We start from the raw sequence: 14272 nt of genomic DNA on the forward strand, positions 1-14272 counted from the left end.
TCACTATGTCCCACCACTGCTTTCTGGCCTTGAGTGTTTCAGGTGACAGGTCTGCAGTAAATCTCAAGGATGTTCCCTTGAATGTAATTTTTCTTTTAGATCTTGCTTCTTCCAGAACTCTGTCTCTATCTGTGGGATTCGTCATTGTGACTAGGATGTGTCTCGGGGTGTTTTTTTCTGGGGTCTCTTTTAGTTGGTACTCTTTGGGCATGCAGAATTTGATCACATGTATTCTTTAGCTCTGGAAGTTTCTCTTTAATGATATTCTTGACCGTAGATTCTTCCTGGAGATTATCTTCCTGGGTTTCTGGGACTCCAATGTTTCTTAATTTGTTTCCATTGAGCTTATCATAGACTTCTATTTTCATCTGTTCCCATTCTTTGAGTAATTTTTTCATTGTTTGATGATTTGCTTTAAGGCTTTTTTCCAATCTCTTCTGCTGTATGGAGTTGTTCTTATTCTCATCTTCCAGTGTACTAATTCTATCCTCAGCTGCTGTTAATCCGTGGGAAAGCTCATCCATATTTTTCTTCAATTCATCTACTGAGTTTTTCAGACCTGTTATTTGACCTAAAAATTCAGTTTGGAGTTTTCTCATTTCTATATCTTCATATTCTCTTGATTCTTATTAGTGTTCTCTTCTATACTTTCTTTGAGTTCTTTGAACATCTTCCATATTTCGACTCTAAACTCCTTATCTGAGAGACTGACTAGTTGGTTGGCCATGTTCTGGTCATCTGAGTTGCCATCTTCATTCTCTACATCTGGCGCTGGCCTGCATTGTTTCCCCATTGTCACACTTGTATTGTGTGTTTTTCTACGTGTTGTGGTTGTATTCATTGGCTAAATGATGTGCACGGCCGCTTCGCTTGGCTACGCGGCCAAGCTCCTCTGGCTCCTCCCTCTCTGGGCATATTAACTTACCTCCAGGGAAGGCTAGCCATGTACAGATGAAGCCACACACAGGATAAAAATCAGGCCAAGAATGCAGCACAGCACAGGAGACAGTCAGATATAGGTGCTGGCATATGAGTTCCAGCAGAGTTCAGCAGCTTCCCCCTTTCTGGGCATATCAACTCACCTCCAGGGAAGGTTAGCCGTGTGCAGATGAAGCCACACACAGGATGAAATCAGGCCAAGAATGCAGCACAGCACAGGAGACAGTCAGATATAGGTGCTGGCATATGAGTTCCAGCAGAGTTCAGCAGCTTCCCCCTTTCTGGGCATATCAACTCACCTCCAGGGAAGGTTAGCCGTGTGCAGATGAAGCCACACACAGGATGAAATCAGGCCAAGCACAGCACAGGAGACAGTCAGAGATAGGTGCTGGCATCTAATGTGTCACTTATTAATAAGGGCTTTACATTATTTTTTGCCTCCAATAGCAAATACGTTTTATTGCAACTAAGTAAATGGTTTGTTTTTTTGTTTTTTTGCGCGGGGGGATTTATTTTTGTTTTTGTTTTTGATTTTTATGCCACACTGGGTGATGTTCAGGGATTACTTCTTGCTATGCGCTCAGAAATCACTCCTGGCTTGGGGAACCATATGGGAAGCCATGGATCGAATCCAGGTCCATCCTGGGTCAGCTGTGTTCAAGGCAAACGCCCTCCCACTGTGCTATTGCTCCAGCCCCAACTAACTTCTATTCGCTTTTTATTCTTTTTAAATAATTCTCTTTCTGAGAGAGAGAGAGAGAGGGTGGTGAGAGAGAGAGGGAGAGAGGAAGAGAAAAAGCAAAAGAGAGAGGGAGAGATAAAGAGAAAGATAGGGAAAGAGAGGGAGAGAGAACGAACGAGAGGGAAAGAGGGAGAGAGGGAAAGAGAGGGAGAGAGAAGGAGAGAGGGGGAAAGAGAAAGGAGGAAGAGAAAGAGAGAGGGAGAGAGGAGGAAGAGAGAAAGAGAGGGAAAGAGGAAGAGAGAGGAGGGAAAGAGAGAGAGGGAAAGAGAGAGATAGGAGGGAAAGAGAAAGAGAGAGGGAAAGAGAGATGAAGGAGAGAGGGGGAAGGAGAGGGGGAAAGGGGGAGAAAGGTAAAATGCTTGTCCCAGAGACAGGCAGGGATAGAGGTGGGTGGGAGGGAAATGGGGACATTGGTAGCAGGGAAAGTTCACTGGTAAAGGATGATGTACATTTTCTGACTAGAATACAAGTATTCTTTTTTATTTTCACTATTCTTTTATAAGAAATGATCTTAAGATTGGTGATGATTCATCAAACATATTTTTGACTCTAATAGATTGTAACTCTATTTGGAAAACATAGTTTTTAATATTCTGCTCAATCTTTCTTACTTATCGACCAAGCAACAGAGGAAAGAAGACTTTTTTTTTGACATGATACTGTATATAGAAAATCCTAAGACTCCACAAAAAGGTCTAGAAACAGTAGGTTTGTATAGTAGAGTAGCAGGTTACAAAGTTCATAAATAAAATTTCATGGCTTACTCATACACAAATAATATGAAGAATTAGAATTTTCCTGGAAACAAATTGTGTGATACTTAATCAGGACCCTCACTTTTGGTCATATTGTCCCCACACACATACTGTGCATCATAAAGTCATACAAGGTGTCACTGTAGAGGTGGATTCAGGTAAGTCACCAGAAAATCTAGATTAATTTGGGGAAGATTCTCAAAATGTTCTGCAGAGTACTAATTTTTAAGAGTTTTAATATGTATTCAATCATGAAAATTCACTGAATTAAGGAGTGTGATAAATGGAAAATTAAAAATAACTATTTGGAAGTTATAAAAGCTTTTGGTAAGTTCAAATGTATAGTCTTTCCTCTAAAATGGTAGAGAATGAGGCACTTTCCAAATATATTTGATGACTGTTACCTATAAAATCAGATACATATTGTGAAAAACTAACCTCGTACAAAATTAGTAACGTCTTTCTGCTAAGAGACCTTTCTAAGGTTTTTAAAGTCCTTCTAAGTCTTTTAAACAGTTACATTTTTTTTTCAAGAAATTATTATAGAGGATAAAATAACCCAATCAGTTAAAAGTGAACAGAAAATTTGAATAGGCATACTTATCCAAAAGAGATATAAATGTTTAATTTCACTCATTTCTAGGAAACTACAAATTCAAACTAAACTTTAGCATTACTCTACATTGGGAAGAATGACTGATACTTGCTGAAAATAATTTATGATAATAAGTGTGTAGATATAAAGGAAACCTATTCACTATTGGTGGGAACAAAAATGGTGCAGCCTCCAAGGAAAACAATACAAAGACAACTTAGAAATATAAAATATGACCTATAGATACCACAATCCAGATGTATATTCAAAGAATAATTAAACAGGAATTTGAAAATATTCTACGACTATAACACTACTATGTTCACAGCAGTATTATTCACAACGGAACAAACGTGCTCATTCATGGATGACTAGATAAAGAAGTCGTGGTCTCTGTACAACAGAATACTATGTAGCTATTGAAAAATGAAATATTGCTTTTTTTTTCAATGTGAATGGAATCAAGGTGATTAAGAAAGGCAAAAATAAATCAGGAAGTGAAAGACAATTATCAGATGGTTTTCCTAATATGTGGAATCTTAATGACCAAAGAAAATTAGCAAACAAAAACAACAAAAAATATCTTAGACCTAAAAAGCTACCCTGTGGGCCAGAGCGATAGCACAGTGGTAAGGCGTTTGCCTTGCACACGGCCTATATAGTACGGACACTGGATTGAATCTGGCATACCATATGGTCCACCGAATCTGCCAGCAGTGACTTCTGAGCACAGAGCCAAGAGTAACTTCTGAGCACTGCCAGGTATGACCCAAAAATGAATAAGAAAAAAAAAGCTTCCCTGTTGTAACTCCACCCTGGATTTAGGTGTACCTACCTGAGACCCTCCCATTCTGGGGAGTGGTCTTGAAAGGTTATATAAGGCCTTTGACCCAGGGGATTAGGCCCTTTCGGCCTTTTGGTCTTTGGCCAGCATGGAGGTGAAAGGAGTTAAGATGCAGGGCTAACTAAGAATGGCTGTGCTTAAAAGGTTATGATAGAGGCCACACATGTGGTGGATAGGGTATGAATAAAGTTGATGCTTCCTGATGCCTGTCTTTGGATGAGTCTGATTCCGCCGTTCACCTAAACCTGGGACCCGCCAGCTGGATGGGGGTTGCAGAGCCACGTGGCCTGGGATGGCAGGGAAAATCCATCCATCCTTCACTATCCACCACCATCGTTAATTATTTAATGCTACACCCTGTATGTATATGGGGTTGGAGGTGAGAGAAAATAGGAAGAGGTTACTCTGATCATAGGAATAGCTCTAAAACATTGGTAGGGGCCAGAGAGATAATACAGGAAATAAGACACTAACCTTGCAAACAGCTATGGCAGCTGCAACCCTACTTCAAATCTCCAGCATCACTTGAGCACTGTCAGGGATCACTTCTGAGCAAAAAGACAGGGCTAACCTGAGCATTGTTGAATGTGCCACCAAACCCTAAAATAATAGATAAAATATTGATAGTAAATTTGATGAGACTTATATATTTACAAAGGCTTGAAACTGTACTTCACTATTTATAAGCTACTATAAACCAATATCTAATTGGTAAAATTTGGCTTATAAAAGAAATAAGTCCAGGAGCATGACTCAATGGTACAACGTTTGCCCTGTAGATGTGAGGTTCTGGATTTAGTAGTCAGCATCAAAAAAAAGAAAGGGAGAGAATTTATTATTAAATATCTACTTTAATAGATTTTTAATTGAAGCACCATATATGCCCTGTATTAATTGCTACCACATTGAAGATAGACTAGTCATTAAAAAAGAGATAGGCAGGGGCTGGAGTGGTGGTGCAAGGGGCAAGGCGTCTGCCTTGCGCACACTAGCCTAGGATGGACCGCTGTTTGATTCCCCAGAGTCCTATATGGTCCCCCAAGCCAGAGACCAAAGCCAGGAGTAACCCCTGAGCATCACCGGGTATGGCCAAAAAAACAAACAAACAAAAAAATAGAGTCACAGCCTCCAGAATTTATACTCCAAAAGAAGAAGAGATATTCAGCAATTATACACTTTGTAAAATATATAATGAGTAGGTGATGTTCATATACACTTATTTAAATATGCATTGCTTTAAATTGACTCATCTAGACATACAAAGTATGTTCAAGTTCAGGAAGGAACTCATAGAAGAGAGAACAAATAAACTGGGCCTTAAAATAGGAGGAAGCAAAGGCCCAAAGAGAAATGATTCTGAAGCTATGTAACGTAAGAGAGACAGAAAAGAAAAGAACCAGGACTTCAGAGCAAACAGTAACTGTGGGAGGGCCAGCAACTAAGCTGACTTCTCTGGGGTTCTTGAGAGGAATGTTGTTTCCTACTAGAGTGGAAAACATTGAGAGCAAATGTAATCTCACTCCACACCCATGGCAGTTTCCTAAATCAAAGTCAGTGTATCTGGTAAGTCCTGTGAAAAGCTGAGTGGATATAAAGCTCATTGGTCTTAGCCAAGGAACAATCTAGCTTCTGAGGTATATTCAGACTATACTTGAAGAGAAAATCTGGGACAGATGCCAAACGCACTGCAAGCCACTCTGGTCCTGAAAAAGGCACTTACGGGGGTTGTGGAAAATATAAACAGGATCAATCACTCAAGAGAGAAGAGCAGTCATAACTGTACAATTTTCATTCAGCTCAATTCAATTCAGTTGACCAAAACAAAGGGACTTATCTTTGCCAGCTCTACCAATTATAAAAATTACTAATAATTTATATATATAATTACTAATTTAAAAATTAAATTTAATAAAAACAATGCAGTGGTAGACAGATGAAATTAAATATATATTCAATATTCATATCATAAATGCATAACACAGTAAATTGGCATGAATAGTTAACCAGTATTCAGATCAAAATATTTCTAAAGACAGCTAATATTGCAGAAGCACAGAAGCACCTACCTTAGACTTCTTTGTAGTCACTCCCCCAAAGGTAACCATCTTTTTTACAGTAGCACAGATTATTTTACTCTGTTTTGTATACTATAGAAACATGGTACAATAGGTACTTCTGTGCAGTGCTTTCTGAGGTTCATTCCAATTGTTGTAGATGGTTATATATTTTTCATTCTCAAGGCACAGTATTTCTTTGTATGATCAATTTGTAGTGTCTTTAAACCTTGGAGTGCTTTTCCATGTCTTTAAAAACACTAAGTATTGTTAATCTTTTTCGTTCTAATCATCATATTCTTATATAATGCCAGCAGTAGTGCATTCTCAGTTTAATCTTCCTGTTTGAATAGCTAGTGAAATGCATCACATTTTCTTGCATTTATTGGTCTTCACAATAATAATTTTTATGAGTGATCTCATCAAGTATTTGGCACATTTTTTTCTGATAGGTTACATTCTTTTTAACATTGATTTTTAGTTTTTTTAATTGTTACATGAACTTTGTATGGATAAAATATATGTTTTGAGATTACCAGCTAACCTACATCTTATAATAGAGTTATCATTTTATTATTTTTTCTTTTCATCTATGACAAAGTCAAATATATTTTCTCATATAATTCTATCTATAAGCATTATTAGATTTGCTTTTAGGTCCACAATCTATGTGAAATTAACTTTTCACATGGTATAGGTAAAGAGGAAATACCTTTCCATTTGCATAACTAATTTACATGTGACAAGGTTTTTGTTTTTTTTTTTTTTGTGGTTTTTGGGTCACACCCGGCAGTGCTCAGGGGTTACTCCTGGCTCCATGCTCAGAAATTGCTCCTGGCAGGCACGGGGGACCATATGGGACGCTGGGATTCGAACCGATGACCTCTTGCATAAAAGGCAAACGCCTTACCTCCATGCTATCTCTCCAGCCCCATGTGACAAGTTTTAATACCTATCAGTAAAGCATCAGAGGTTTTAAAAGAAGCCACTTATTAGTAGATCGGAAACATGGAATCTGAAACATGTCATTAGGCAGAAGGAAAATAGTTTCACTATATGATTATAACAGAGGGCTTAATAAAGATATTCTCTACCATCTTTCACAAAAGACATAAAAGCCAGTGCTCATGTTCTATGCTATTCTCAGCCAGATGCCTTCTTGGTCTCTTACTCACCCCTTGATATAAGTTCAAAACTTTTTACCAATGCTCCCATGTTTACAAAAAAGTCTCTGATTGATTCTTCGCCATGATTAGTTTCTCATCAAATATTTTGAGTACTTCCATTATAGCAATGATCTCACCCTATTTTAATTAATGATTTGGCCTCACTTCCATTAGCTTTTTGAAAGCATATGTTGTAATTTATCTTGGTACCTCTATCACTCAGCACAGTGATGTACCCATATAAAATAACTTAGTTTGTTTTGGTTTGATTAATGTTAAATCAGCTAATAGAAATCCCATCAAAGAAGGCATTTGAAGATGTAAATAGGACCATGACATGTTTTACATATTGGAAAAAATAAGAAACATAAGATTAATGATAACATTATTTAGAGAGCTAAGAAGAGAGCCTCAAGTTTAATGTACTTTCTTTTTTTTTTTTTTTTTTTTTTTTTGGTTTTTGGGCCACACCCGGTGACGCTCAGGGGTTACTCCTGGCTATGCGCTCAGAAGTCGCTCCTGGCTTGGGGGACCATATGGGACGCCGGGGGATCGAACCGCGGTCCGTCTCCTAGGCTAGCGCAGGTAAGGCAGGCACCTTACCTCGAGCGCCACCGCCCGGCCCTAATGTACTTTCAATATGGGGATAATCTCCTGATTTTGGTACAGAAATTGGAAGCCAATGTCGAAAAAGAGGGTCCTGCTAAGCTGAAGAGGCAGACTAGATTTTGAGTCTAACAAAGCAGCTGAAACTGCCAGGAAACATTCTACAGAAGAAATTACTTTACAAAGTCAGGGACTCCAGAAGTATGTTATGGAGAAGTCTATGCATGCTTGGTTAAAGCAGAGCTACACCTAATAGGGAAAGATTCTACAAGCCTAATGGGAAATAATAACTATGACATTAAGACATATTTGAAGTGTAATGGACATACTCGGGATTACACGGTATGTAATCCTGTCAGAACAAAGCACAACACTCTTCAAAGGATGACGTCGTAAGTCAGATCTCTTCAAATATGGCATCTGTTGTAACTAAGTATACATAAAAATGTATTCTACTTGTAAAGAAGCAAGAATATATGACCCAAAATCAAGAGAAATCTACCCAAAAAAAAGGCACTAAGATGATTCAATTCCGGGATAACAGTAAAGAACTTAGCAGTTACTAAATATATATTCAAGATGTATATTCAAATGATTTTACTCAGAAGAGAAGAAGACAGAAACTATAAAAAAACTGAATGGAAAGACTAAATGAAAATTTTACTATAGGAGCTTAGCGGTAGAGATTGTAGGAAAACATGTTTCACTAACTTTTAAAACAGAGTAATAGTAATGATCTTATAAGAAAATAATAACTTTAAAAACTAAAAAAAAAATGTCCAAGTCCTCAAAAATTTATAAAACAAGATTAATTGTTGTTATCTGATACATGTGTGTACTTATAATACTGTAAATAGTAGAGTCTGGAATAGGCAGAAAAGTTGAAGAAATGGAAGTATAACTTTTTCCAATTTTGAAACTCAGTCTAAGATATCAACAAATCCTATGCATATAAATACAAAAATAAAACTTAATCACATTATATTCAAACTCCTGAAAACAAAACATACAGAAAACAAAATCCAAAGAAAGCTAAAATAAATGACACTTAAACTAGTAGTATGTTTGTTGGCTTTTCTAAAAATAATCAGAAGACAATCAGATAATAATTTTGTGTGCTAAAAGAGAAATGCAACAAAGCCAGAATTTTATATTTAATAAAGTATGCATTTTAATTATGGTGAAATAAAACACAGATAGATAAAAACTGAGACAGCTTGCCAGCCACAGACCTACATTACAATGCGAATGAACATTCACAGAAAAATTCAAATCTATAGGAAGAAATGAAGAGTGCCAATAATAATGATTATGAAAGCAATTATCAACAATTAGAATTTTCCCCTTAATATTTTAGAAACTAAAAAGACTGAGGAAAAAATAGAAAATAATGAAGTAAAAAAAAAAACACCACTACTCAAAGCCTTTTAACATTAAACTTGATAGTAGTGGATAAGCTCCTTGACTTCTCTGAGCCATTTCTTTCACCCTTTGATTGGTTAATACCACATACCTTTGTATGGTTGCTGAGCAATAGAATCAGAGTCAAAGGCATCTGGAGCATTCAGTAGTCAAAATTGCTGCTAAGGTGGCCTTGTACAAGAAGTAATAAAAATTTTAAGTGAGTGTGAGAAATCAAATGATTTTATTTTTGTCTTTAATATTTCCCACTTTTTGTATTAGTATATAACATATACTTTAGTGTGTAGTCCAACACCTTTATATATGTATAGGATTATTATTATTATTATTATTATTATTATTATTATTATATCTACCATCAAAGTTCCAGTCCCATCCCACCACCAAAAGACCCCCTTTACTCTCTTCCTCCCACCTACCCACTCATCCATCCATCTCTTTCTACAAAGAAAAAGAAGTGAGCATAGTTTCTTCTCAAATAACCAGCACAATTCTTATAATATCTTTATTTAAACATCATGATTACAAATATGTTTGTAGTTGATTTTTAGTTATAAAAAGCAAACCTCCCTTCACCAGTGCAACCTTCTCACCACCAATGCTCTATATCCCTCCTCCTCCACCCCCTGACTACTGTCTCTGGGTGTTATTACAATACTCTCTTTTATTTTTCTTAAATACCATAGATGAGTGAGACTATTCTGTGTCTATCTCTCTCTCCCTCTGACATTTCACTAGCATAATATTTTCCTGTCCATCCACGTATAGAAAAATTTTATGACTTCATTTTTCCTGGCAGCTGTATAGCATTCCATTGTGTATATGGACCACAGTTTCTTTAGCCACTCATCTGTTGTTGGGCATCTGGGTTGTTTCCAGATTCTAGCTGTTGTAAATAGTGCTGCAATGAATATAGGTGCCAGCACAGTTTTCATTAAGGCTTAGAGTTATTTTATTTATTTGTTTGGGTATTTTAGACCATACCTGATGGTGCTCAGGATTTACTCCTGGTCCTGCACTCAGGGGTCATTCCTGGCAGTGCTTGGGGAGCCATATAGGATTCTGGGGATCAAACACAGGTCAGTAGCACACAAGACAAATGCCCTACCTGTTGTGCTATTTCTCCAGATCCTTAAGTTAGTTTTATGATGGTGGGGTTTGTTTGTTTGTTTGGTTTTGGTTTTAGGTATTTGACATATGAGTGAATACATCTGATAATAATCTCTTACATCCTTACTAGTTCCACTAGCTTAAACATTTCAAGTTCAATCCATTTGACTCCACAATTTCATCTTTTTTTTAAATTACAGAGTAGTATTTTATTGATATACAACTCAGTTTCATCTTAGAGCAATATGTTATTGGTCATTTGTATTGACTCTGTATTTTGGCTATATATAAGAGTAAAATATCTTTTCAAAGCAATATTTACCTTTTATAAATATCAAAAAGGATATAACTATTTAGATTTTCAATTTTTATAAGATACTTCTATGATATTTTCCATAGTGTATGAATTTTCATTAGTAAAGTTAATTTTTTTCTCTATATTCCCTACATTTGCTGTTTCTAAATTATTTTATTTTATCTATCTGTTTTGGGACCTCCTAATTGTGTCCAGTGATAACTCATAGTCCAATGCTCAAAAATTATTCCTAGCAGGACATGGAGAACCAAGTGCAATGCTCTAAATCAAACCCAGATTGGCTGCATGCAAGGCAAGCATCTTAACCACTATCTTTCTTGCCCTCTACAATATTTTTGATACAGGCCATTCTTTATGGAATAAGGTGATATCACATTGTGCTTTTATTTGCATTTTCCCAATAATAAGTGAGGCTGAAGATATCTTTCATGTATCTCAAGGGTAGCATAGGTCTTCTTTGGAGAAATATCTGTTCAGTTATTCTGACCAATTTTTTTCTTTTTTTTTTTTGTTTTTGGGCCACACCCAGCGTTGCTCAGGGGTTACTCCTGGCTGTCTGCTCAGAAATAGCTCCTGGCAGGCACGGGGGACCATGTGGGACACCGGGATTCGAACCAACCACCTTTGGTCCTGGATTGGCTGCTTGCAAGGCAAACACCGCTGTGCTATCTCTCCGGGCCCTATTCTGACCAATTTTTAAAATTAAATCATTTTATTTTTAAAATTAAATACCTTAAATTTTTAATAAATTAACAATTTTAAAACTAAGTTGCTCACTTTCTTTCCTGTTAAGTTGTGTAAATCTAACCTGTGCTGTTAGTGATGTGGTAAAGAGGAACCCTTACTCATAACTTGTAAGGACATAGTCTATCTCAGTCCCCTGGGAAAAAAAGTGTGAAGATAACTCAAAAAAAATAATAATGATAAATAAGATAACTCAAAAAAGTTAAAACAAAATAATATGACCCAGCTATGCACTTGTAATTGTCTATTTTTCAAAACACAAAAACATTAATTTTAAAGAATATATACATGTATGTTTATTGCAGCTCTTAGTACATTAGTTAGGCTATGAAAACAATCCAAATATCCAACAACACTGAACGGAAACATAAACTGTGATATATAAATATATATATATGTATATATATACACACACACAATAGCATAATATGCAACACAACGAAACAAGACATAAAACATGCAGATTATGCAACTTGAATGGAATTGAAGGATATACTTTGAATAAAATAAGTTAGAGGCAGAGGACAAATATAGGATGATCTTACTCATTTGTGGTATATAAAAAAAGCAAATTAAATGTATGGACAATAGCAATCCATAATAAGCATTGGATTACAGACTAGAGAATACCAGTTTGAGATAAAGGAGTGGGTTGGGGAGACAATGAAGCATACTGGAAGTAACACTAGCAAAGGCACCTAAGTTTGTCTAGGGCAGGTCGTAGAGTGATAGTAGTAGAGTGATGTAACAGTATGCACTTAAAAAATAATTTTTAATTAACAAATGGGGAGGGCTCTTACAAACGTACGTGTGTGTGTGTGTGTGTGTGTGTGTGTGTATGTGTGTGTGTGTGTGTGTGTGTGTGTGTGTGTAAGATCAGAACAGAGGTGAACAGGGCCAGGGTGGAGGGTCATGGGCACTTTAATAGCAGTGGTGCTCAGTAACTTTGTACATTATAAATACAAACACTATTGTAACTTTATTAATGAAACAAAGTATGAAACAAAAAAACATGTCAACTCTTTATAGATTTTAAATATTATTCCTTGTAATACCAAAGATGTGTAAATATCTTTTCCCAATATCTTGATTATTTTTTCTTTTTCTGGTAGTTTCTTTTTATTTCATGTAGTCCCACTTTTTTTTTCATTTGCTTTCCTTGTCAATGGAGCTGAGTTTCCAAATACATTAAGAAAAAATCCAAAAATAAAATTTGTTACATTTATTGAGTTACTTAATCTCTGAAAGCCTGCAACATTTTCTATAAATCCAAAATAACCTTAATAAAATATTGTTGTAAGAATTGAGTGGAATAATAAACTTAAAAAAAAATTTTTTTTTTGGTTTTTGGGTCACACCTGGCAGCGCTCAGGGGTTACTCCTGGCTCTGTGCTCAGAAATCGCTCCTGGCAGTCACGGGGGACTATATAGGACTGGGATTCGAACCACCATTCCTCCTGGATAGGCTGCGTGCAAGGCAAACACCCTACCGCTGCGTTATTTCTCCGGCCCCTATACTTTAAATTTTTTTAAATATAATTTTTATTTTAATTATAGTGGCTTACATATCGTTCACAGTAATATTTTAGGTACATATTTACATTGAATCAGGAGAATTTTAACAAGATCATTAATATGTAAAAATTATCAATAAATATTCTATTAATAAGTATTCTATTACAAATTGAAGTTCATGACTGTTTGCCTAAAATAGTGGTATTTAAAATGTTAATAACCAGGGCTGGAGCAGTGGCACAGGGCATATGGTGTCAGCCTTGCAGCGTGTTAACCTAGGACGAACGACGGTTCGATCCCCCAGCTTCCCATATGGTCCCCCAAGCCTGGAGCTATTTCTGCACACAAAGCCAGGAGTAACCCCTGAGTGTCACCAGGTGTGGTCCAAATACAAACAAACAAAAAATGTTAATAGCTTTTCCTTCACAAATGTACATGGGATTAATTTTGATTTAATTAAGATTTTATTTTCAGAAACATTATATTTTAGAATCGTCAATCTATTTAACTGTGGATTCCAATGTTATATACTTTATAAAAAGGGTCCAACAGGCAGCTGGCAGGCCCCCCCATGTGCCAGCGGCCTCGTGGTCCGGCCTAGGGTAGGGGGGCTCGGATCGGGGTCACCCGACCCCCCTCTCCCCCATTCCTCCGGATCTCCAGGTGGGTTCCTGGGAGGAGTTGACGGGGCACCCTGGGTTTTCCCCACTCCCAGGCCGGACACTGGCCTAGGGTGGGGCTTAGGGGGTGGAGTTTGATCTGGTGGGTGGCAGATAGCTGCTTAGCTATACTCAGTCTGTCACTGGTAATTTCATACCAGTCTACATTTTGCAAACCGCGCGAACTTTTGCTCCTTCCAACCATCAGTACCCCAGATTTACCCTTCTTAACTTCAGTAACACATAGTTCTAATCTCTGACCTAAGACATACAGTATATCTAACAAATCCCAGAACTATTTAGAAGGACACAAATTGAACACATATATCTTTTGAATATTTTATGGGTATTTTCTTTAACTGATGTAACTCTATATATATTCTTCTACCATGATGTTTCTATTCACTTTTCATCTTGTCTTTTCTTTGTAAGCTGTTCAGTAAGGATTGTTGGTGGAACTGTCCCTCAGTTTGATGCCTATGATTGAACTATGTCATGGAAATTGCTGGTCTTGTTCCTATTGCCTCCAGATCCACCAATAACGCCCCATGGCATTGATTCTTGTTTGCATAGACACATTAAAATGGGAAAACACCATACATACAGATAAGTTCTTATCTAATAAATCTCAGTACAATGTACCTTACACCCTGAACATTGATATAATGACCTGGCACAGGCCTCAGAAGAATGGGCATCCTCCATTCACGCCAGAACCAGGCAAGCTATCTACGAAACATTCAAGGTCTTTTATAGCAACAGCTGGAAGCAGTCCTATACCAGGAAAGACACTGCCAAGGGTCTG

The sequence above is a fragment of the Suncus etruscus genome, chromosome 14 (genome assembly GCF_024139225.1).
Source record: "Suncus etruscus isolate mSunEtr1 chromosome 14, mSunEtr1.pri.cur, whole genome shotgun sequence".
Classification (NCBI taxonomy): Eukaryota; Metazoa; Chordata; class Mammalia; order Eulipotyphla; family Soricidae; genus Suncus; species Suncus etruscus.